We start from the raw sequence: 24,888 nt of genomic DNA on the forward strand, positions 1-24,888 counted from the left end.
AATGTTAGAATAGTATTGAACTTTATAGAATATTTGGAACAACACAATGAGAATCAAGTGGCATTAATTTTTTTAGATGCAGAGAAAGCATTTTACAATCTGAATTGGCCCTTCTTATTTAAGATTGTGAGAAGATGGACTTTGGAGAGAGTTTTATAAAGGGGATACAATCAATTTATACCTTTTAGAAGGCACAAATTGTCATTAATGGTGATTTAACAAAACCATGTGAGATACCAAAGGGAACCAGACAAGGTTGTCCATTATCACCTCTGCTGTTTATCTTAGTTCTAGAAGTACTGAACAGAGATATAAGGCAAGATGAGAAGATAGTGGGAGTAAAAATTAAGAGAGATTTACAAGAAGAGCCTTTGCAGATGACTTGGTGTTGGTGTGGAAGATATTTTGAAGGGGATTGAACTGTTAATGAGTAAGCTAAAAGAATTTGGCACATTAGCTGGTTTTAAGATTAATAAACAAAAGACAAAGATATTAGTAAAAATATGAAGATACACCATCAAGAGGAATTGATGAACAAAACAGGTTTTAAAATTGAGAAAAAGGTTAAATATTTGGGTATTACTTTGACTAACATGAATGGTATGTTGTTTCAAAATAACTGCTAAGACGTAGAATGAAGTTAAAAAGGATATGTTAAGATGGGAAAAATTGCAGTTGTTGCTGTTGGGAAGAATTGATGTGATTAAGATGAATGTTCTACTCAGAATGTTATTTTTGTTTTAGACAATACTTATTTTGAGAACTGATGTACCATTTAAACAATGGCAGAAAGATATCTCAAAATTTGTGTGGCAAGGTAAAAAACCCACAAATTAAGTACAAAGTGTTACAAGATGCTGAAGAAAGAGGAGGTTTAGGTTTATCAGATTTGAAACTGTACTTTGCAGATTGTTGCTTAGTATGGATGAAAAATTGGGTCACCTTGAGAAATAGGAGATTATTGGAATAAGAAGGACATGATTTGAGATTTGCATGGTATGGCTATTTATGGTATGAAATAGTTGAGGCTAATGTAGATTTTAAGAATAATTTTATTAGACATGCCATACTGAAGGTATGGAATAGATATAAAGCTAGGTTGTCTCTGAAAATTCCTCTATGGTTGTGACCACAAGAAGCATTTTATAAAAAAGAAATGATAAACATAAATGGTTATGGTGACATATTGGCTTTTTCGCAGGGGGATCTGAAGTTAAAATCAAGAGAGGATTTGATAGCTGAAGGTTACACATGTCAATAGTTTTCATATGTTCAGTTACTAGAAAGACTTAAAGCAGATAAAAGGATTTTTGATTTTGAATATGGTAAAATTGAATTTGAACTCTGTACAAATGAACATGTTATTGCTAAGATGTATAAACTTTTACTGAAATTAGAAACAGAAGATGAACAAGTTAAAAATTGTATGATAAAATGGGCTAAAAACTTTAGGTATAATATACAAATGGAACAATGGGAGAATATGTGGATGAAAGGATTGAAATTTACATTGTTTTATAATCTCAAAGCGAATTTTATACAATGATGTATTGTTGGTATTTGTTGCCAGATAAATTGTCTAAATTGTACAAAGGGTCTTCAAATGTATGTTAGAAGTGTGAACAAGAGGGGACTTTTTATCATCTGTGGTGGATATGCAAAAAAGCTAAGAAATTTTGGGATCAAATACATATTTTAATTCAGTAGATTTTAAAGATTAATATACAATTGAAACCAGAGACTTTTCTTTTGGCACAAACAGAAAGAACTCATGGAACTTTGTTTTTGTATATGGTAACAGCAGCAAGGCTTTTTATTCACAAAGGTGGAAAGATTCGGCATTACCTACAATGGAAGAATGGATGGTGAAGTTGATGGAGTTGGCTGAGACGGCAAAATTGACAGCTCTGATTAGAGAAAAGACAGAGTAATTTTAATGCTACTTGGAAGCCCCTTTTGGACTTTTTGCATGAAACAGAAAAAAATGAGCTCATGATATCGGTATTTGATCATTAGAAATAATAATGGAAAATAGAATTAATGAAAGCTATGTTGTAAGCTTAGACCAAGAGTTTAATGTAAATATATATCTGTAGCGAAGAAAGTCGAGTCATTCTTTTTCTGTTTCTTTCTTTTCCTGCACATTTGACTTTGTTCTTTGTTCTGTTTTGCTTTCTTACTTTACTTTTTTCATTTCTTGTTAGCTTTTATCTCTTTATCTTAGAATTTCAATAAAGTTTATTAAGAAAAAAAAAGGAAAAAAGGAATGTATACATTAAGTTTTGAGCTGCTTCCAAATCATACAACTATATTTCTAGAAGTCCATCTTCTGTGAGATTGATTTCAGCCCAACATCTACTTTGCGTTCCTAGCATTTGGAGAATGAACATACCTCCATTCCTAGTTCATTTATATCCACAAAAGTTCATATTGGCAGTCCTTCACTGTGTGTTGTGCCCCAAAGACTGTTCTAGCTGCAAGGCCATGATATTTAATTAGGACAATTACTGTTAAAATCTGTTAAAATTTTGAGCTATCAAAGGAAATGTACAAGATGTACTTTAAAACAATTAAATGGTGTTTCCATCTTTATTGTGCTGATAATAATCATAAAGAGGCAGTCTTGACTCCATTAAATCTTTGAATACTTAAATATTTGGAAAGCTAATTTACAGAATGATACTTCTAATCCCCTTGGAAGCAGAGATATTACAACACCAAGTGACACTTTAGTCATTTCCAACAATTGATTGCTTTTTAATAAAATAGACTAGGTTAACAGCCTCAGTGATACCCATACCGCATGCATTCTTTATTGATAGGAAGGACAATACTGGTCAATTTTGCACATTTTGGCTAGTGTATCACAAATACAGTCAAAGCCCAGTTTTATCCCAAGGATGCTCATGTTGCTCTGCACTATTGAGGCTCTCTTATGTAGAGATCTTTGCAAACCAACATACTGTTGCCTGTAGTCCATCAGCTCAAAGGAACATGCAGTGTACTGACATACTCAGGATACAAAGGGCAATGTATGAAGAAGTGTATGGTAAAGCAAGGATAATTTGCAGGGAAAGACATGTTTTATTTATGTTTTAAGATTGCTTTGAAAATTGTTATAAACCACCCAGAGTTGTGAGGTTGGGGTGGTATACAAATTATGACAATAAATAAATACAGAAATAAAGATATAGAAAGGAATAGTGAGTAGTATTGATGTAAACTAGCTTTAGCTATGTTACATTTTTTAAAAATATCTCATGCCATTAATTTATTGGCCTACTATTTCTGAACTGTGCATAGCATTCTTTACCCTGAAAGTGAATACTCTGATTATTTCAATTGAACTACAATTTTTTATATTTTTAATGATAGTCTTTTGCAATTATTTTAAAGTTCAGACTTATTTTGACTGATATGTCAGTTTCTAACACTCAACTAATCCTATAATCTTCTGTAAGAATTCATTTACTACCCATTTTACTGAAACTTAACACATTATAAAGTTTGGAGGGAACAACTTGTTCAGTTTACAGCTGAAGTCCTGTCAAAAAGGAGTGCTCCTCTTATTTCTGAACTGAGCTATAAAGTCTGAATCAAGTCTTCATCTCTGTAAAAAACAAAACAAAAACAAAAACAAAAACTGTAAGCCTTCTCAGAACAAAAATACTTTTCAATGTGATCAACACAATGGAAGGATAAAATTATAGATGAGGTTATCACTGCTGTCACAACTTCCCATTCGTTACCATTTGCATGAATGTTACAGTCTTTATTTAGTTTGTCTTCATTCACAACATTCTTATCATAACTATTCCCATTTTTAGTTGAAGCAGAATTAAAGAATGATAGGAAGGGAAATCAGTAGATGAAGGAATGTTGGCCTTGGAGTTTTATGTTTGAGAAATTCTTTTTTTTTTATTTGTCATCTCAGAATTCTGCCAAATATCTCTCCAGATAAACAAACGAATCTCCCTGAATTTGCATTTACCCTATCCACCTTTGCCTTTATTTATTTATTATTTAAATTTATATCACTGCCCATCTCCCCCCAAAGGGAACAGTAATACTGGAACAGTAATTTCATTATTACAATCATAAGATGTGTAGCTATTTATTTAATTACACAGCTATCTCATAAGCAAATCAGAACCCCATTCAACAACAAAATTCACTGGTTGACCCTTGGTTAGTCTCAGTGTAATTTATTCACAAGATTCAGAAGATAACATTGGGATGGGGATAAAATGGGGGTGCTGCTCAGGGTATTTTGCGAGACAAGATAAAAATGGAATAAATAAATGACAATTTGCGAGTCCTGTCAGAATTTATTTTTTTTATATAAAAATGATCAATTTAATTCTTTCAACACTTATGACATTCTGAATTTACAGATCACTGCAAAACAAATGTTCCATTTTTCCTAATAGAAGATTCAGCTTACTAAAGGGCATGGTTGACCTGTTTATCTACAATGTCAGAAGAAATATTTCTCCAGATTGATTAACTACATTAATGCATTGTTATGTCACTCAACAGAAAATAAAAATGGTGCATTTATAGAGAGTGCTGGTGAGAAATATAGGTCAAGACACTTAAAGCACTGAAGAATCTGCTGAAATGGTACTAAAAAAGAGGAATTATTTAGCAATTCCTGCCAAGATTGTATCAAGCTATGTAAAGGGATGATACTATTTTTCAGGAAAATGGCAGATAACAATAAGTACCCATTAAACATGAACATTAAGGCAGTTTATGATGTTGCAAATTATAGGCTTTGGACATTTTGTTTCTGGACACCCAACTGCAAACTGGGAACCTCTTGTGATTTTGTTTTTAACAACTGTAGATCTATCATTTCGCAGATAAGACAGTTCAGTGTGGCTCTAAATCCAGAGTTCTGTTCATCCCACACTGTATTCCATATCAATCTCCTGTCATGACTACTGACCTAGCAAAAGCGACATTAAATTCTCCAAGGCCCCAAAGTAATCATTAAATGCAAGAGGAGAAGGCTTGAAACTTGTCAGTGTTTTCTGCAGACTATAAGAGCTACCATTTTGTTGTAACCTGCAATGTCAACATTTATTCACCTATTTATTTGAATTCAGGTCTAATTTCTAATCCCAGGAGCTGAGGTTGGGAAACTGCGTGCTGTCAAAATGAGAACAAAATGTAAGAGATTGACATATACCCTACCTCTTCATTTACATCATCTAGACCCATAATGTATTATTTTCTAAATATCTTTAGAAGCTCTAGCAACTTACTAGGGAAAGGAGATTCTGGCTTCTCTTCAATGCATGCATTGCTACATTTGAATTTGAGGCATGGATTATTTTACTGAAATCTCTAACTTGTTTCTATCCTCTTGAAGCTTCAAGGCAGCTTACAATTCCAGATTAGGGTTGTTACCAAAACCTAAACACATATGTTCCTAAACTATCTGAGGAAAGAAACAGATCAGTATGATATCGATTTAGGATTACTGGAATAACCGTGTCAGGGGATTACATGGAAAGCATGCGAACTTAAAATTATTATATTTTCAGAATGCATAAAGTAATAGCAAGGGTTGATGAGGTTGCAGACCTAATTTGCAGCTTTGCATTCATGTTGCATAGTAATTGAGAAGAGCCTAGGAAGTATCCATTTTGATCTAGGCTTCTCATGTACCTGTAGTATATTCTGCTGTAGAAACTATATGTTGCTCTCAAACCTATGGGCTCTATGGTACAACCAGAAAACTCTGAGAAGTGTGTATGTATTTATCTATGAAATGTATAGGTGACTCTCAGTAGTTTACAAAACATTTATAAAAAATGCAATAAAGTGCAATAAAAATCAAGGGATAAAAATCAATGTGGTTAACCCCCCCCCCCCCAATAAAAATCAGTTGCAGTACTGCATGTTTTGGCTTTATTCAGCCTATTTTACAAATAAACTAAGTAAAATATGCCAAGCTTTTAATTGATAGAATTCCTTCTTTTAATCAGAGATGCTGACAAGAAGGGCATAGGTACCTCTCAATCTGGGTGATGGGGCTCTGGTCTGGAAATGGCCTAGTTTAATCTAGATCATTTCAGAGGAGGGGCATCTGCAGGGAGAGTTAAAAAATGTCAGGATGGTGGCCATGATGGTGTGATTGAAGCCTCACCCTTTTTTACTTCAGTCATGCAATAATAAAACAACAACAACAAACAACAACTTTAAGGAAAAATAAAGAAACAGAATAAGATACATAATAACAGGTTGTTATTTCTGGGGAAAAAAAATCTCAACAATTTTGAGAAAAACAATATCTTGGCATGCCACCCTAAGCAGAAAAAGCATACCATACTTTCCAAAAAATAGAATGCTTCTGAAAGCTCCATGAACAACTTATGTGGCAATTTGAACTGATAAACAACCAGGCATGTATAGGAAGTGAAAATCACTGTGTGCATTGCTATTGCCAGGTTATGTCTTCAAGCTGTAATTTATATATTTGCCATTTCTGGCATTGTACATAACATTAATTTTGAAGTGGCCAACATCTTGGCAAAGCAAGGAAATATTTGGACTGGGTAATTATAAAGGACTAAAAAGAAAAAAATCATAATTCCCTTTGTCCAAAAAGGGAATTTGCATTAGTTCTTTGAAATTATGAATTCAGTTCTGTGGAGATTCTCCTGTTCTACACAATTAGAATTCTAACAAAAGAGATTCTATTTAATTTTATTTAAGATTCTATTTAATTCAAATCTTTGCAAGCTTCATTCCAGCTAAACCCTGATGGATCCAGAGAGGCAGAAGTTTTTTCATCAGTGAAAAGCTCTCTCCTTAATTGCCATTCAGCTTGTTTATAAAGGAAGAAACAGATTATTTGGAGAACAGCTTCACCTTTACATATATTTATTAAATAGTACACCTTATGTTATGAAACATATAAATAACCTGTGGCACCAGCTATAGCGTTTGTTTGTTTGTTTGTTTGTTAAAGGTACATCCTCTTCTATTTCCAATGGAGAGAGAGAGGCAGCTATAGCTATCTGGGAGGGATTCTGAGATGTTGTAGAATAATTGTACATATAGGAATTTTTAAAAGCTGTTTTAGCAGTAACATCTGAAATGTGTGACGTGGGGAGGAATGTCACTGTTATAGCTGCCCTCTGCTCCACCCCAAGTCTACATCAGCCATCCAGGTGAGGAGTGTTCAACTGTCTATGACAGGAGATGACGTACTCTACCAGGGGCAAAGAAATCTGTGCTGTCTGTCCTGGTTGCTAGGTAGCACACATAAGGAGGGGTTTGCTCTTTCCTGGGGTCTCCATGGAACCTTCAGACAACAGCAATCTCCAGCAGCAGAAACATCTAAGACTTGCAGGTTAAACATATTCTCTCATGATTCTCCTGTCTCTAGAACCTCCTCAAGTCATCCCATTGGTGTTCTTCTGAAACTGGATCTGAAGCTATTGTGAGAAGTTAAAGGTTAAAACCAGCACTTCAGAATGGTCCTAAAACTGGACTGAAGTCTTGTGCAGCTTACAAAGCATAGGCATAATGTGACCCAAATAGAAGAGTTTTCAATGAACCAAGTGCAGTTTTAAGGGCACACTTTAGCAATCATTTAAACAGGAGATAGCTGAGGAATGTAATAATGGCTGAGCTACTTCCATTCAAGAAAGACTGTGACTGGGATATTGATAAAAGACCATTTGAAATGCAGCGATTTCTTATGCCTCTAATTATATTGCTGAATCAATATAAGCACTTCTAGAGAAAAACCTTTCCTTAAGAAAAAAAAAAGAGTAACTCCATCCCAAATGAACTGGCCATACTTCACTTGAGTGAACTTGATCACTGTCCATCAATGGTCTCCCTATATTATCTGGGGTGGATATCAAGGTCTTTCCCCTGCTGAGTTAGCCCACTCACCTGAGAATCAGCAGAAAATTATACCAGTATAAAATTTGCTTTCCCCTTTGTCAATTCCTATTCTGACCATTGCCTCTGTTCTGTGCCACTGCCAGTCACCTGAGTTTCTGCCAAGAACATAGCAGGAAAAAAGATGTTGCTGGGGCATGTCTGCATTGTGATTAGATGCAGAAGGGAAATGCCTTTAGTTTGTTCATCCTTATCCAGTCCATTGCCATATCTAAGCACTGGGCCAGGAGACCCATAAAGTAACAGACTAGATGCAGGACTAGGAGTAACATCTGCCAGTGTGGAATGTAACTTTTCAAGATTTCGGTCAGCCAGTCTACAGAGCTATCCCAGAGACTCCATGCCACTATTATTACCCCCCCCCCGCTTCTCTCTCTGGTTTGGTTTTTTCTTTCTTAGTAGTCACGATTCTGACTGATGCTCAATTCTCATCAAAATGTTTTGAGGTCTCTCCTTATTTAGATTATATTTTTGTACTTATGAAACTTTGGGGCCTGCTGATACTTCCCTTTATTACTAAAAGGATGCTGTTTTCATTGCATAAGTATCTGTACCCTGATCATTTCCTATGGGGAGGGACAGATGGATGGAGATACATTCTGAAGACTGGAGCTGTTTGAGTATAATAAAAGAAACTTTCCACAGAGTGATACTGCTTATGTATCTTGCAACAACAGAAAGGCTAATATCTTCTTCCAAAATGAGCAATTATCTATAAAATTTACAAACTGCACAATGAACAGATCTACTGACAGGTAAGGGACTGAGAAGAATCTCCTCTTCTGAAGATAGGTGCTAATTTCTATTACCTTTAATGAGAACTAAATGAGTGCCAGAAGAAGAAAGCAGAATTTAGGCATTTCACCATAGATAGTAAAATCAATTAATTCTCTCTAACATTTTTCATTCTATTATAAGTAGTGGGAGAGGCACCAAGATCTACAGTAGTAAACTTGGATTCCTGAATATTAGTGCACCTAATAATTTATTATTATTTGAGCTTTTGCCTTTTCGTCTAAATTATGGCATACAATATTGCTTGTTACAAAAATCCAGTGAATTCTTGTATCTGCAAAAAACAGACTATTAACTTTTGAATTTCTAAAATAAATGGCACTACAAATGTTTATAAATGAGTTAGGTGGTGCCATGGTTTAATAGTTATAGTACTATTTTGCTCTTTTTATTCTGTTTTCAGTGTTGTAAACCCCTGAATATCAGTTGAGTCTGGCGAAGGGAGGAAGGAAGGAAGGAAGGAAGGAAGGAAGGAAGGAAGGAAGGAAGGAAGGAAGGAAGGGAGGGTGGGTGGGTGTCACTGGCTAACCTTACCACTTTTTTAAATGGTTAAATTGTTTGAATAGGGAATTAAGAAGGAAAAAGATCACAAACTACTCATGTTCCAAGTTCCAAGTCAAGCTAAAGCAGAAGAACAAAGCCAGCCAGTTTCCATGATAGGATCTTGAGTATATACCCTCCATTTTCAAGTACATACAGGTAGTCTTCACTTAATGACAATTGAGCCCAGATTTTTGGTTGTAAGTCATAAAGGTTGTTAAGTGAGCCAGACTTGTTTTTACAACCTTTTTTTACTGCAGTTGTTAAGCGAGTCACAGCAGTCATTAAGTGATTCAAAATCGGGGCTTGTGGTTTCCTTTGGTTGTTAAGCGAATGGTGTGGTTCTTAAGTGAACCATGAGTTACTTTGCAGTATTAGCCATCTGGATTTTATGAGCTGGGGTAGTTAAGAGATTGTTTTGGTTTTAATGGGATTTTATTGGAATTTTATCGTGTATTTATTTGAGATTTTATTGTATATTTATTCTGTGTTGTAAACTGCCCAGAGTCCCTCCGGTCGGAGGAGATGGGCGGTGAAAAAATTGATAAATAAATAAATAAATAAATTTTGGGGGTGGAGTGTGATAGTTATATGTTTACCACCAAAACATTACTACGGAAATGCTTCTGTGGCTACAGTAGTATTATTTTCAGCTAATATTACTGTTATTTTCAACTGATATTGCTGGTTGATTATTAAAAACTTTTACTGTAAGGTCTTCATTGGAATCTTTGTTCTATGGTACAGTACTAAACAGGTTTAAAGGTACAGTACTGTACAGTACTGTAACTTTTTTTATTCCTGCTGTAGTAAACTGTGCAGCTTTTATTACTGTACAGTACTGTATATAAATCTGATTTTTATAAAACAACTGTTTTAAAAACAGTAAACCAGCATTCAGTATTGTTAAATATAATTAAAAATCAGACAGGCAGAGGATGAAATATGCATGGCACCAAACAAATCTCTACTTAAGTTAAACAGAAACTGGGGAAAAAATTAAAGGCAAGCATAAGTACAGTACTACATGGAAAAAATACTTACCTTTCCTGTACAGTACTGTAAGGCACACACAAGCCTCCCTCTGCCAGCTGCTAAATCATAGTAAGTAGTAGGACCATGTGACTGGGTCTGCTGCCTCAGAAATCCAGTGCTGTATGCCTCAAGGACTTCCTGGTTCGGACGGGCGGACATGTGACCCAAAATGGCCACCACTTCTGGGATGGCTGAATCTCATTCATGTGATCTTGGAGGCCTTGTGAGGGTCATAATTCCGGGCCCCAGTCAGAAATCTACTTTTGGGGTACCATCGTAACTTTGAGGTAAGTGAAGACTACCTGAAATTACTTTGAAGTTCTGAACTTTACTGATAGTGAAACAGAGAAAGTATGGAATGACATCAAAGAAGTTGTTAAGGATGAATGTGAAGAGAGATTTTCAATGATCAAAGAAAAGAAAGCAAATGATGTCAGAAGAAACAGCAGAAATTGAGAAGAGAAGCTAAAGACAAGAAAGACAAAAATCTCAGGAAGGAACTTAAAGACACTTAAGTGATAAGAAGCAGTATTGCAATGACATCAAAGATGGAAACAGACATGGAAAAGCAAGGAAAGTCTTCCAGAGAATCTCTAAACTCAGAAGGTTTCAATCTCAAATTGATATGCTAAAGGATGTCAATGGACAAGTCATAATTGATTCAAAGAAGTTCAAACGAAGATGGAAGGAATACACTGAAATTCTGTACAGTGGAGATGTCAACATCCTTAGAAGATATTCCCTACTTACAAGAACCTCTAGTACTAGATGGGGAAGTTAGATCAGCACTCCAGTCATTACCAAATCAGAATGTTACAGGATTTTCTCCAGCATGATCTATCCAACCTTTTGAAGCCGGTCAAGCTGGTAGCTGCCACATCATGGTAGTGAATTCCAAAGCTGAATTATGCATTGTGTACAAAAAATGTGTCATTTTTTTCTGTCTTGATTCTTCCAGCATTCAATTTCACTGAGTGACCTTTGGTTCTAATATTTTGGGAAGGGGAAAATAGCTTCTCGTTAGCCACTTTATCCATGCCCTGCATAATTTTGTATATTTCAACCATCTCTCACTTGCTCCTTTCTACACTAAAAAGCCTGAATGTCATAGCCTTTCCCCATAGGGAAGCTGTTCCAGCCCACTGATCATCTTAGTTGCCCTCATCTAAACTTTATCTGGCTCCACTATATCCTTTTTGAGGTGTGGCGACCAGAACTGCACACTATATGCCAGATGCAAAATGATATCTATCATTTAAACAACAGTGCTTTAATGTAGAGAAGGAAAGGAAATATAGAAAAGGAAAAAAAAAAACAAGGAAAAGGAAGGATCTTACATACAGAAACAGCTTAGACTTTAAACGTGAGGTATTAATCTTAACCAGAGATGTATTAATAAATCTTTACTTAACATTGATAGAGAGCCAATTCATAAATCTGAGATTATAAATCCAAAGTAGCACTGCCTTTCCATCATAAAAGAGTCATCTTTATTGCTCTGATCCATGCACTATAGATCCATCGTTCTTCATTTAATCATAGGTTCAACATTTGCTGTATGTAATACAGTGTCATGAAATCACATCACTTCAGACTTTGTCCAAGGAAGGCAGGTTGAAATCTCCCAGTACTTTATATCTGGGAAACTCCACCACCAACCCAGCTACAGCACTGAGCAACTTAGGCAGGGGAGCTGCTACACAGTGAGGAGGCCAGTACCATAGCAGCAATCCCATCTGTTCCCTAGAGCCCTACTTCACAAACAGGGTTCCACATCCAACTATCTGTAGAACAGTACCTCTGAAAGCCATAGGAGTCTCTTAGATAACAAAAGCCTTTTCCTGACCTTGAGATATGGTGGATACGAAATTCTAAAAGGGGACCCCACCTCCCATCCTGCCCTTCTAGGTCTCAGTCATACATATCAGGTCAGCCCTTTCATCAGAGGAATTGTTCTATTTTGTCCTGGTCAGACCCCATTTGGAACACTGTGTCTAGCTCCGGTTGCCACAATTCAAGAAGACAGAAGCAAACTGGAGTAAGTTCAGAAGAGTTACCTAGATGTTGAGGTGCCTGGAAACCAAGGCCTACATAGAACCTATATGGGATGGTTAAAGAAATCTGGGTATGTTTAGCTTACAGAAGAGACAACTCAGCAAAGAGATATGACAGGTCCTTTCAATTCTGTGATACTATGATTCTATGAGAATTATAACTGGAGCAGTATTATGATCTAATAAAGTACCTAAAGTCATACAATCTTCAACTATAATGATCAAATCCATAGCTAACCTAAAAGGTTATTTAAAATATCTATGAAAAGTATTGGATAGTTATTAGTAGGACCATACTGTGGTATTAATAAGTATAGTATTCAACCTTTAATCAGCAATGTTTAAAAAATCCTTCTGTGTCATTTATTTCTTGTTCCTTTATAAATGTTGGAAACTTTTTAATAAAAGTTACTACACCTCTAACAAATTTTCAATTTCCACTAGTACATATTTGACTAAACCTTCTTCTAGATAAAAAGATCTTTCTCATATGGATGGATATGAGTTTCCTTTTTTAAAAAATAAAAAACTTCAGGTTTTAGATTATTAAATTTAGTAAGTATCTATTAGAAAAATATTTAATACCTTTTATAACCCAGAAGCAATTAAAATGTAAGTTAAAGAAAAACCTGCATGTAGAAAACCCAGTATGTCCATAGACAGGGAATTGGGGGGGGGATGATTTTCATTTAGCAGACTTTTTCTTTTTTTTGAGAAACTAAAAAGAAAAACACAAAAAACAACAGTACAGATTTTTTTTTTTAAAATAAAGCATTAAGAAGAAAACTTAATAGTGAGGAACTTTAAAAAAAAAAAGCAAAATATAACGCAAAAACTAAAAAGGAAGGTAAGCAAACACAAAACTAGTATTAGAGGGACCTCTGGAAGGGACATATTGAAATACCATTTAGAAACTCTCCAGATCAGCTTGGCCAAGGTGGATCATCTTCCTGTAAAAAATATAAAGATGTATAAAAGACTTATTTATATCAACTGATCCCAGACCAATAAAATTTTCTGCAGCCTCTGGATCATTTTTTTTTCACCTCAGAATTCACGGATGAACAAAGAAGCTGCTAGAAAAAGACAAAAAGGGGTAATCCACTTTTATTTTGCTGACAAACAAGCTTTGTTGAACAGGTTCTGCTCTTGAACTGTTTGCAGACACAGCCCTGAAAAATCACCCTTATTTGCATTCCATTTCCAAAATCCTGTTTGTTTATTTATTTATTGAACTTCTCGACCCCCCAACTTGTACACAAGAACTCTGGGCAGCTTACAACAAAAATAACATTTCACTAAAAATACAATGTAATAAATATAAATATATGTAAATATAATATACATATACAATACAAATATAAAATATAAATACAAGATGGCAAATCAAGATTTTACTGTTGGCACCATCATGGTGCCAACCACCTCCATGTATACATAGCTATTGTGGCATAACCAGGTTTAACGCCCTTCCTGGAGAGTGGGGGCCTGTTTTACCTCCGTGGGTAGCTTATTCCAAAGGGCAGGCGCGATGGCAGAGAAGGCCCTCCTCCTGGACCCTGCCAATAGGCAATCCCTCATGGACAGGGTGTGTAACATGCCCTCTCTGCCTGACAGGGTGGGACGGGTCGATGTAATGGGGATGAGGCGGTCCCTCAGGTAACCTGGCCCCATGCCATGTAGGGCTTTAAAGGTGATAACCAACACTTTGAATTGGACCCAGAAGCAAACCAGCACCCAATGCAGCTCGTGCAGCAATGCTATGCATGCTGTCCTTTCGACTCCTAAGACTGCTCGTGCAGGCACATTCTGCACAAGCTGTAGCTTCCGGATACTCTTCAAGGATAGCCCCATGTAGAGCACATTACAGTAGTCTCAATCGAAGCTAATATTTGTAGCTCAGGGTTGAACGGTGGAGTCCTTGGTGCTCTCTGAGCCTTGTTGTTTTCTTGCAGACGTTTCATTGCCAGGCTACGCAACATCTTCAGTGTTCAGGCACTGAAGATGTTGCCTAGCCTGGCAATGAAACGTCTGCAAGAAAACAACAAGGCTCAGAGAGCACCAAGGACTTTACAGTAGTCTATACAGGAGATGACTAGGGTATGAGTGACTGACCGGAGGGACTCTTGATCCAGGAAAGGGCATAGCTGGTGCACAACAGGAAGCTGCACAAGGCCCCCCTGGCCATGGCTGCCCCCTGCTCTTTGAGCAGGAGCCGAGTCCAGAAGAACCCCCAGGTTCCGCAATGGATCTGTCTGGGGCAATGCAACCCCATCCAGTTCCCAGATACAGAGGAGAAGCCCCCAACCCACAGCCACTCCGTCTTGCCAGGGTTCAGCTGAAGCCTGTTGTTCCCCATCCAGACCCCCACAGCCTCCAGGCACCAAGAGAGGGTGGTCACAGCCTCACTTACATCACCCAGGATGGAGATGTATAGTTGAGTATCATTAGCATATTGATGATACCTCATCCCGTGGAGACGGATGGTCTCACCCAGTGGTTTCATATAGATGTTAAAAAGGAGCAGAGAGAGTACCGAACCCTGCGGCACCCCACAAAGGAGGGGCCGTGGGCCAGATCTCTTGCTCCCTATCAACACCGATTGGGACTGTCCCTGGAGGAAGGATGTGAACCAGGGCAAAACCACGCCACCTACCCCCACGCCACCTACCCCCAACTCCCTGAGCCACCCCAAAAGGATACCATAGTCGATGGTATTGAATGCCGCTGAAAGGTCAAGAAGAGCCAGGATGGATGTACTGCCCCCATCCCACTCCCGCCAGAATCATCCATAAACTTGTTTGCCAAGTTTCCTGCATTGTGGCTTCTAAAAATCTAACCACAATAGATCTGGCTTTCTGTACTGCACGGAAATGGAAACCCACAACAGGATTGGGATTTTGTACTGACTGGAAATGAAAACCCGTATGATGAGCAGTTTCAATTTCTAGCCTGTGTCTCTAGAGCAGTTCTCACAAATTTCTTCAAAAAAGCTGATCTTGGTCAGCATTGTAAGAAAATGGATTTGCTACTTCCCACTTAATCTATAAAGCCATCAGATATAGTGATTTATATTTCCAGGTTGGAAATTAAGCATTCTACCTTGAATCCCAGTATCAAGTTTAGCAAACAACTCAGCCTGTGATTTCATGTTATCAAGGAATCTGAGGTGCTATGGACTTGCGAGGCAGACAAATTAGGTAGGGTTGGAAGCAGCAAGGTGTATATTGCCCTGGTGGTGCACAGTATCCATTCAAACAGCTCCTCAGCACTTCTGCTAGGGGTGTAGCAGATACAATTACTCCAAGCAATTTCTTTCTGTCAAGTTATGTCAATCTTGGACTATTTCAGCAGCAGATCCACTTTTAATTGTAGCATATTAAAGGCTAATCATAAGCAGAGACACGCTTAAGCAAGACATCCATTATTACTATTAAATTTATATCTCACCTTCATTTTATTCAACCCAAGGCAACACACGCAATACACCCAACCTTCTATTCTTCCCACAACCCCATGAGATGGGTTGGGCTGAGAGAGAGTGACTGGTCTAAAGTCACCCAGCCAGCATTCATGCCTAAGGGGAGACTAGAACTCACAGTATCCTGCTTTCTAATCCAGCACCTTAACCACAACACCAGACTGGCTCTCATTATCAATTATGGTGATTGACAAAAGCTAAAAAATTAAGTTAGCCATATAGATCCCACCCACATAGCTGATTTATGAAATGGCTGGTACTTTGTTTTTGTGTTTTAATATTATTCACAGTTTCAAAGTGCACGTACAGAACAAAAACACAAAACACGGCAAAAACAAAACCCACATATGCAATGAACATATGCAAAGTACCTTCTGAGGAAAAGAATTTTGTTTAATCAAGTAATTCTGGAGGATGGGGTGCTAGGCAACCACATCAGTTAGTGTGTTTGTGTCATGTTCACTGTTTCAATGTGTAGTATAGATCGTAACGTTTCACATGCCATGGCGCTGATGCGCGTTTCTGTTTGGGAGGGAGCTGCTGTGAAACCTTGTACCAAGCTCTGTATCTGTGTTCATTACAATGGAATGTGTTTGGGTTATGTTATCTGTTCAAGGACTTTTCCCGCAGACCATCAGAAACCATTAGGAGCACCTGGGATTGTGAACTTGGGAAGATTCTACGGTGGAGGGATCTCATTTACACCAAGGGTTTTTAGTTTGCATTTGGCGCACTTTTATCATTCTCAGCTTTCTCTGTGATCTTGCATACTATTCTTTAATAAATCAGACATCTTTGAATTCCTGCTCATGAGTCTGATAGTGTTTTAGAATAGGCAACCATTACATAAAGCTGAGAAACACCAAAGTTGTACCGTTAGCTCCTACCAAGATTAGTTTCTTGTGAGGGAAAATAGTTAACAATGGCCGAGTCCAAGCTCATGACCGGGGGACTTGAGGAGACGGCTGGTTTGATGCCCGAGTTGACGGTCAAGAGCGGAGAACTGAGCCTCACCCCAGAACCTTCAGATTTCCAGGAGGAATAGAGTTCCAGTCCTGAGGTAGAGGAATCTGACAATGGGGGAGAACCAGAACAACTGGCACCCAGCGAATCAGCTGCAGAGTTGATCACCTGGGATGAAGCAGGAGAACCCCAGCCAGGGACGTCCCAGGCGTCCTGGAAGTATCAGTTCCCGCTGACCCCAGATGTAGAATCTACCATGGTATCAACAGAGAGACAGCCTAACACACGAGGGAGGGAGGAATCTCAACCCCCTGAAAGGCTAAGAGTGATGGAGGCCAAAATAGAATCGATGGAGTATATACTAAGAAACCTGTCTCTGTCACTGGGGGGGCAGGGGAGGCGCAGAGGAGATCCCAGCTTCATGCAACCATCCCCCATCCTCCCATCTGGACCGCCGGCAGAGCGGGGCCGGAGACGGCTCCAGGATGAATCTTCACCCCGCAGGGCATGACCACCAGTGTCCCCACCCCAAAGAGGGAGAGCTACTGTAACCTGGGGCCCAAGCACTCAAGCAGCCGCCGATTCCGCTCCAACAGGAGTGGGGGGTGAGAGACTTTTCTGTCAAGTTTGATGGGGATCCAACCAAGTTATCTTTCTTTGTAACTAATGCTAAAAGTTACATGAGGCAGTTTGGAGCATACTTCCCTTCCGAAGAGGCTAAGATAACTGCCATTGCCACCAAGTTGAAGGGTTGAGCGGCTGACTGGTATGTTCAATTAAGTGAGGCTGACTCCCCTGCACTTGATTATTTCAAGGACTTCATGTGGGCGTTAAAGCTACATTTTGAGGATCCTCTGGCCAAGGCAAGAGCTAAGAAGGCGCTGAAGGATCTTACCCAGGGCCAACTGTCTGTAGCTGATTACGCCCTGGAGTTTAAGGCTCAAGCTGGGAAAATCCCCGACTGGTCTCAGTCAACCTTAATAGAACAGTTCAAAGAGGGACCCAACCGGGAAGTCCTATGGTGGGCATTGTGTAGGGACGACCCAGAGTCATTGTACGAATGGATCTGTCTGGCAGGCAAGGCTGAGCATGCTCAGCATACCTTCATGCAAACCAGAAGACCTGAAAAACCACCAGCCACCATGAGGGGACCCCGAAGTGCTGCGACTGCTGCCCGGCCAGGCTATAGAGCCTGGGTGTCATGAGTAAGGATGGCAAGCAGGGGGCTCCCATCCAGGCTGTAAAGCGCATGTGTAGTACTGAGGAATTAAGCAGCCATTCAAAGAGACACAGATCAGGCCCGCCTTCGCCTTTGGGGTTTATATGTCTGGGTTTTTCCCACACTTATTCAGTTTGTTAGGATTCTGTTTATGTAGCAGTAATAAACATTAGAGAACCACTCCTCGTCTCAGCGTGTGTCTCACTGTTAGGACACTGGGATGAGGAGAGAGATTGGCGCTACGCGAGGGGTCAGTGTCTCCGATGCGGAAAGGAAGGGCATCGAGCAGCTGATTGCCCAAAAGCCAAGTCTGGAAATCGAGCGGGCAAGCCACCAGCTAAATCGCACCCCCTCTCGCGGCGGATGACAGCAGCCAAGGGTGCAGCCGACGCTGAGGAAGTATTCTACTTCCCGGGAGAGGCTGAAGACGACTCTAAGGAGCCGGCGGGAACCATCAGCCACCTGCCATGAAGAGCGCCTGCGGGCAGGTGGAGGAGGATGGGCACGAGGATGCTATGGTGAGTGCTGACTGTCCCACTTTAGCAGTAAAAGTGAAATTGGGCTCCCGCACAAAAACTACAGAGTTCTGGGCTTTGGTTGACTCTGGGTGTTCCAGGTGTTTAATTCACCCTGATCTGGTTGCTGCTTTGGACCTGCCTAGCTTCCCCCTCCAGCAGCCTTTGATCTTCACATAGTTGGATAGTTCAACGGCGGTGGGGGGGGGGGGGTGGCAGCAACCCGTTTCACTGGAATTGTCGCAATGCAAATGGGCAGCCACCGTGAGACTTTAAAATTCGTAGTAGCACCTGTTGGCAATCCCTTGGTAATTCTGGGGATCCCCTGGTTGACCTATCAAAGCCCATATATAAACTGGGAACACAGAACTGTGACTTTTAAAGATGGGTTTTACCAAGCTCCTACAGCGGAGAGAGCTGCACGTGAGGGGGTTGGAAGGGCTGCGGCCGCCACGCCGCGCCCTAACTTGGCACATTTAGAAGGCTTGCCCGATCGATACCAAGACTTTGCAGACGTTTTTGGGGAAATGGAAGCAGATCAGCTACCCCCCCCCATCGGAAAACTGACTGTGCGATAGAGTTGGTTCCCAATGCTCAATTGCCCAAGCCAAAAATTTATCCAATGACTCAGAAGGAGCTTCAGCCATTACGGGACTTTATTGACAAAAATCTATTAAGGGGGTTTATTGAACCTGCAAATTCCCCAGTTGGGCCCCCTGTGCTATTCCGGGAAAAGAAAGATGGCACGCTTCAACTCTGTATGGACTATCGAGGGTTAAATTCCATCTCAATTTTCAACAAGTACCCTCTTCCGCTCATGAAGGACGTTAGCTCATTTGTCTTAAGGGCAAGATTTTCTCCAAGCTCGATCTTTGTGAAGCCTATTTCCACATCTGCATATGAGCTGGAGATGAGTGGAAAACTGCTTTTAATTGCCCATTGGGTTCATTTCAGTACAAAGTCCTCCCTTTTGGGTTGGCAGGGGCACCCGGAGTCTTCATGCAATTGATTAATGAAGTATTACATGATCATTTGTTTAAAGGGGTCCTGGTTTATTTAGATGATGTTCTCATTTACACTGAAACCGAGGAGGAACACGAACGCCTCCTCAAACAGGTGTTATGCAAGCTTAGAAATGCCAAACTCTATGCCAAACTTTCCAAATGTGAATTCCACAAGACCCAACTTGACTATCTGGGCTATCGGGTGTCTGACAAGGGCATTGAAATGGACCCTGCAAAAATCCAGGCGATTTTAAGTTGGGAACGTCCCCGCACCTGGGGGCAATTGCAAAGTTTCCTTGGGTTCAGTAATTACTATCACCAATTTATCCAGGGGTTTGCTGAGATTGCTTTGCCCCTTACTGATTTGCTCCGTACCAAGGGTTTGGGGGAGACATGCAAGGTAAAAAACCCTGGGGCAGTGCTGAATTGGACGCCTGAATGCCAGGCAGCATTTGAGAAGTTTAAAACCCTTTTCACTGCTGAGCCTATTCTACAGCACCCCGATCCTGAACGCCCCTTTGTGGTCCAAGTTGATGCTTCTGACTCCTCAGTTGGGGCTATATTGTTACAGAGAGATTCTGAAAATCACTTAAAACCATGCGCTTATCTGTCCAGAAAATTTTCTGAAACTGAACGCTGGTGGCATGTTTGGGAAAAGGAGGCGTTTGCTGTAAAAGCCGCTTTGGAAGCCTGGCGTCACCTCCTTGAAGGGGCTAAATGCCCTTTTGAGGTTTGGACCGATCACAGGAATTTGGAAGCCCTCCGCACCCCCCGGCGTCTCAGTCCTAAACAAATTCAGTGGGCTCAGTTTTTCAGTTGTTTCAACTTCCAGTTAAAATTTATCCCAGGAAAGAAAAACTTTCTGACCGATGCTTTGTGTTTACCTTAGGATTTTGACCAGGGGGCAGATGTGGTTGGGATTGTTCTCACTGAACCACAACTGGGTTTGATTGCTGTCACTCGGAGCCAGACCTGTGCGCAAGCAACCCCACCCCCAGCCCAGACTGGGAAGCGGAAGGTGCAAGTTCCTTGTCAGTTACAGAAAGACTTTCTCCAGGCACTGAAATCTGACACTTGGTTGCTAGCTAATAAAGACACCGTTTCCTTCGAAAACCGTCTGGCATGGGTGGAACACCGCCTTTATGTACCCGAAACTTTAAGAGCTGAGATTTTACAGCGTTCCCATGATGATAAACTTGCTGGGCACTTTGGTTTTGTCAAAACATTACATTTGGTTTGTCGTCAATTCTGGTGGCCTACCTTGAGACGCGATGTAAAAGACTATGTGGCTTCCTGTCCTGTTTGTGCAATGTCAAAACGTAATTGGAGGGGGGGGACCACAGGGGCTTCTACAGCCCGTGGCCAGCCGTCCCATCCCTGGGACGAGATTTCTATGGATTTTATTGTGGATCTTCCTCCCAGTCAGAAGAAAACTGTCATTTGGGTTGTAAAAGATTTTTTTTCCCCAAACAAGCACATTTCATTCCATGTGCATCCATCCCATCAGCCCCGCAATTGGCGCGCCTATTTCTCATCCACATCTACCGCCTCCACGGTAGCCCCTCCCGTTAGGCCAGTGACCGCGGGACACAGTTTACTTCCCAGTTTTGGAAATCATTTTTAAAATTGATTGGCACCAAACAAGCGCTATCCACGTCTTCCCATCCTGAGACTGATGGTTCTACTGAGATTTTGAACTCCGCTCTTGAACAATTTGTTAGAGCATACATTAACTACCATCAGGACGATTGGGTGGAGTTACTACCTTTTGCTGAAGTGGCTTACAACAATGCTGTCCATCAAAGTACTGGGCAAACCCCTTTCCGTGTGGTTTCTGGTCATGACTTTGTTCCCATCCCTGAACTGCCACAACCCCCTTCCCAAACACGTTCTGCCTCTGACTGGGCTATTAAGCTGGCTGATTCCTGGCCGGTGATTCAACAAGCTTTGGCTGATGCCCAGGCTGCTTACAAGTTTCAAGCTGATAAGCATCGTTCCTTGCAACACAACTTCAAGATTGGGGATCAGGTGTATCTATCTACCAAATTTATTAAGTCACCGCAACCCTCTAAAAAACTTGCTCCCAAGTTCATTGGTCCGTTCCCTATTGTTGGTCTTATCAATCCAGTTACTGTTAAATTGGACCTGCCTCACAGTTTGAAACGCTTGCACCCTGTTTTCCATTGCAGCTTGCTCAAGCCTGTCCACCACTCCTCCCGCTGGCATCCCCAACCTCCTCCTCCTGCTCCCATCATGATTGACGGCCAACAGCACTTTAAGGTCAAGGTCGTTGATTCTCGCAAGCTTTGAGGCACCCTCCAGTATCTGGTCCAATGGAAACATTTCCTCATCCTGAATGGGTGTCTGCTCGCCATGTTAATGCTCCTGATTTAGTTCGCTGTTTCCACCTTGCTTATCCTTTGAAGCCTGCTGCTTAGTGTTTTCTTTCTTTTGGGGGGGCAGTATGTCATGTTCACTGTTTCAATGTGTAGTATAGATCGTAACGTTTCACACGCCATGGCGCTGATGCGCGCTTGTTTGGGAGGGAGCTGCTGTGAAACCTTGTACCAAACTCTGTATCTGTGTTCATTACAATGGAATGTGTTTGGGTTATGTTATCTGTTCAAGGACTTTTCCCGCAGACCATCAGAAATCGTTAGGAGCACCTGGGATTGTGAACTTGGGAAGATTCTATGGGGGAGGGATGTCATTTACACAGAGGGTTTTTAGTTTGCATTTGGCACGCTTTTATCATTCTCAGCTTTCTCTGTGATCTTGCATACTATTCTTTAATAAATCAGATATCTTTGAATTCCTGCTCATGAGTCTGATAGTGTTTTAGAATAGGCAACCATTACCGTTTGTTCTCTTCATTGGAGTAAAGATTGTTGGAGGTTGGATAATACAATGTTCTATAATCACCATGTGATAATAGTTGTATCAATCATGCAATTTTGAGCACTATCTTTTAAAATTATAAGTTCTCTTGTATTCATGCACGATGTTGAAAAAGCCATGATCCCCAAAGTTGTAAATTTCATAATGTCTTTCTTAGCCAATCGTGCTTCTGGGAATGATGGAATCATGCTTTATAAACTCAGGCCTCAAGAATGTTTGATCTTATATTCAGATGCTACCAGTGAAGATTTTACATAGATAAAAATGCCCATAAAATGGCTGTCAAACCCCCTGTACTGTAAGAGGCACTTATGTATTGTTCAGAACATTAATGGCCACCCAAGAAATCCAGCAGCAAGGTGGATGGACTCAGTCACAGTGGCAATGAGTGCAATGTTGGAAGCCCTGAAAGACAAGGTTAGGGACTGATCATCAAGGAGAAAATCCATCAATGTGGTTGATAGAAGTTGAAAATGACTCGATGGTACTATACATAATCGATCAATCAAGAAATCCACAGAACACTGTTAAATACTGCAGTCCCATAGTGACCCTTAGTGGCTAAAATGTTAATCTAAGAATTTAGTAGTTCAGTTTTTACATACTAAATATAAATTTATTCCATTAAAGTACTGTTCCTTTATTCGCTCATATTTTAGAATATTTACAAGAAACACAGAATCTTTTTGTCTCTGCATTTCTTACTTTGTATTGTACAGATTAATTTAGCATATTACAAATAAACAAATTGCTGAGGGGTAACAAATTAGTATGTTCTAAATTCAGTGTCATAGGCACAAAATATGAATATGTCATAATGTATTACAACATGTATTTGTAGACAGGAATGATAGTATTTTTCCTTTGGACCATCCTTAAGCAAAGTTTAGCAGCCCAGGATCTAGTGAAGGAAAAAATAGTGGAGATTTAACAGATTGATATAAATATTCTACTCCCATCTCTCAATTATTGTTTTAACAAAGAATCTGTAAGAGATTCAACCATGGAATTAAAATCTAAACGTTTTTATAATATTAATCTATACATGTTCTGTATTTGCCTCCTTGCCTGCAGTCCTAAATCCCATTCAGTTCTCTAAGTAGACACGCATAGGATAGTGTTATTATAGTGGAAAAAACAAGAGAATATACAGAATAAAAACTTGGATCCTTTAAGTCATACTCAGGCCCTAAATGTCCATTGTTTTATTTGGATATATGTACCACCACCTTGTTAGCCCACAGCAGTTAGTGGGAGAGGCAATTTATTCAGGTCCAGAATGAGAATTTTTCTGTTGATGGAAGTCTACTACAGCTAGTTCAGAATTAGGTTAAATATGGTGTTACAAGTATTTGTTACAGGCTTGTGTGATATCTATGGTTGGTGCAGGATCATGAAGTATCATTTGAGCAATAGATGGACTAGACAGAATTATTGATATAAAGATTTTATAATCCAGGAAAATTTAAAAAAAAAACCTGTCATAGAATGTTTATAAAAAAAAAATAGAAGAAAAATATCTAGGTCCTTATTGTAAATACTGTAGCTCTATTCACTGATACACTAGAAAAAAGACCTATTCATGCTGTTGATAAACATCAAGATTTTTGCTAGATGTTTTGTCATATTAGTTTTGAGCCTGGCAAAATTCTTTTACTATCAGCTAATAGTTAACTAAATTTCTGAGAAGCAGGATAAATCTTTTCTACTTCAAAACATTGCATATTGTTCTTTCATTCATTGTGATATACCAAGTATCAAAGGATACAGCTTTGAAAATGCATTTTGTGAAAGATTATTTGAAATTATTCATTACAATCCCAGAACAATACACCCATCTAGTGGGCAAATGTTAGTATCACATCTCAACTCAGTTTCTGGTAAATCCACAGACAGTTCCCTATAGTTTTCCTGAAAACATGTAAGTAGCTTGCCAAAATCCTCAGTTTTTCAACCTTCTACCTGCACAGTGTACTACAGTTCTGGACTTTGAAATCCAGCAAAAAATTAACAACAGTAGCAGCAAACCAGAAGCGGTGGAGATCCACTATTCTGCACAAACTTAGTGGCCATTTTTGCACATCGTTTGAAGTAGGAACCTTGGCTTGTTATATTGACTTTCAAGCTTATGTTGGTTCTCCCATTTTTTAGGTAATCAAATCAGCCATAGATGGTTTAGCATGGTACCTGAATCTGGGATTATAATTTATTGCATTCCAGTGATCTAGAATTCTAAAAGTTTTGAAAAAAAAAACTTTATTGTTGCTTTAAAAGTCCTGGATAATTTGGATACAATTGTCCACAATTTGAGGATCAGCCGACATATTAAACTATCAAGTTACTCACTTGTGCAAATAGGTATACATCTTTCAAATTGTGTTAATTCTCCACAACTCTTGGCGTACAGTACAGTTTCCTTCTTCTATATCCAGACCCCAATATATTGAAGCAGAGGTAC

The 24,888-nt window shown here is 39.5% G+C and overlaps 1 long non-coding RNA gene across 1 annotated transcript in view; it reads right to left on the bottom strand.

Moving 5' to 3' along the window:
* The window catches only part of LOC134497685 (uncharacterized), a 44,033-nt gene that overhangs the window by 14,435 nt on the left and 4,710 nt on the right, over window positions 1–24,888 (bottom strand). The window contains exon 2 of the long non-coding RNA XR_010067934.1: window positions 3,522–3,610. This is a non-coding gene — a long non-coding RNA (uncharacterized LOC134497685). The remainder of the gene's footprint in view (window positions 1–3,521; window positions 3,611–24,888) is intronic.

The sequence above is a fragment of the Candoia aspera genome, chromosome 1 (genome assembly GCF_035149785.1).
Source record: "Candoia aspera isolate rCanAsp1 chromosome 1, rCanAsp1.hap2, whole genome shotgun sequence".
Classification (NCBI taxonomy): domain Eukaryota; kingdom Metazoa; phylum Chordata; class Lepidosauria; order Squamata; family Boidae; genus Candoia; species Candoia aspera.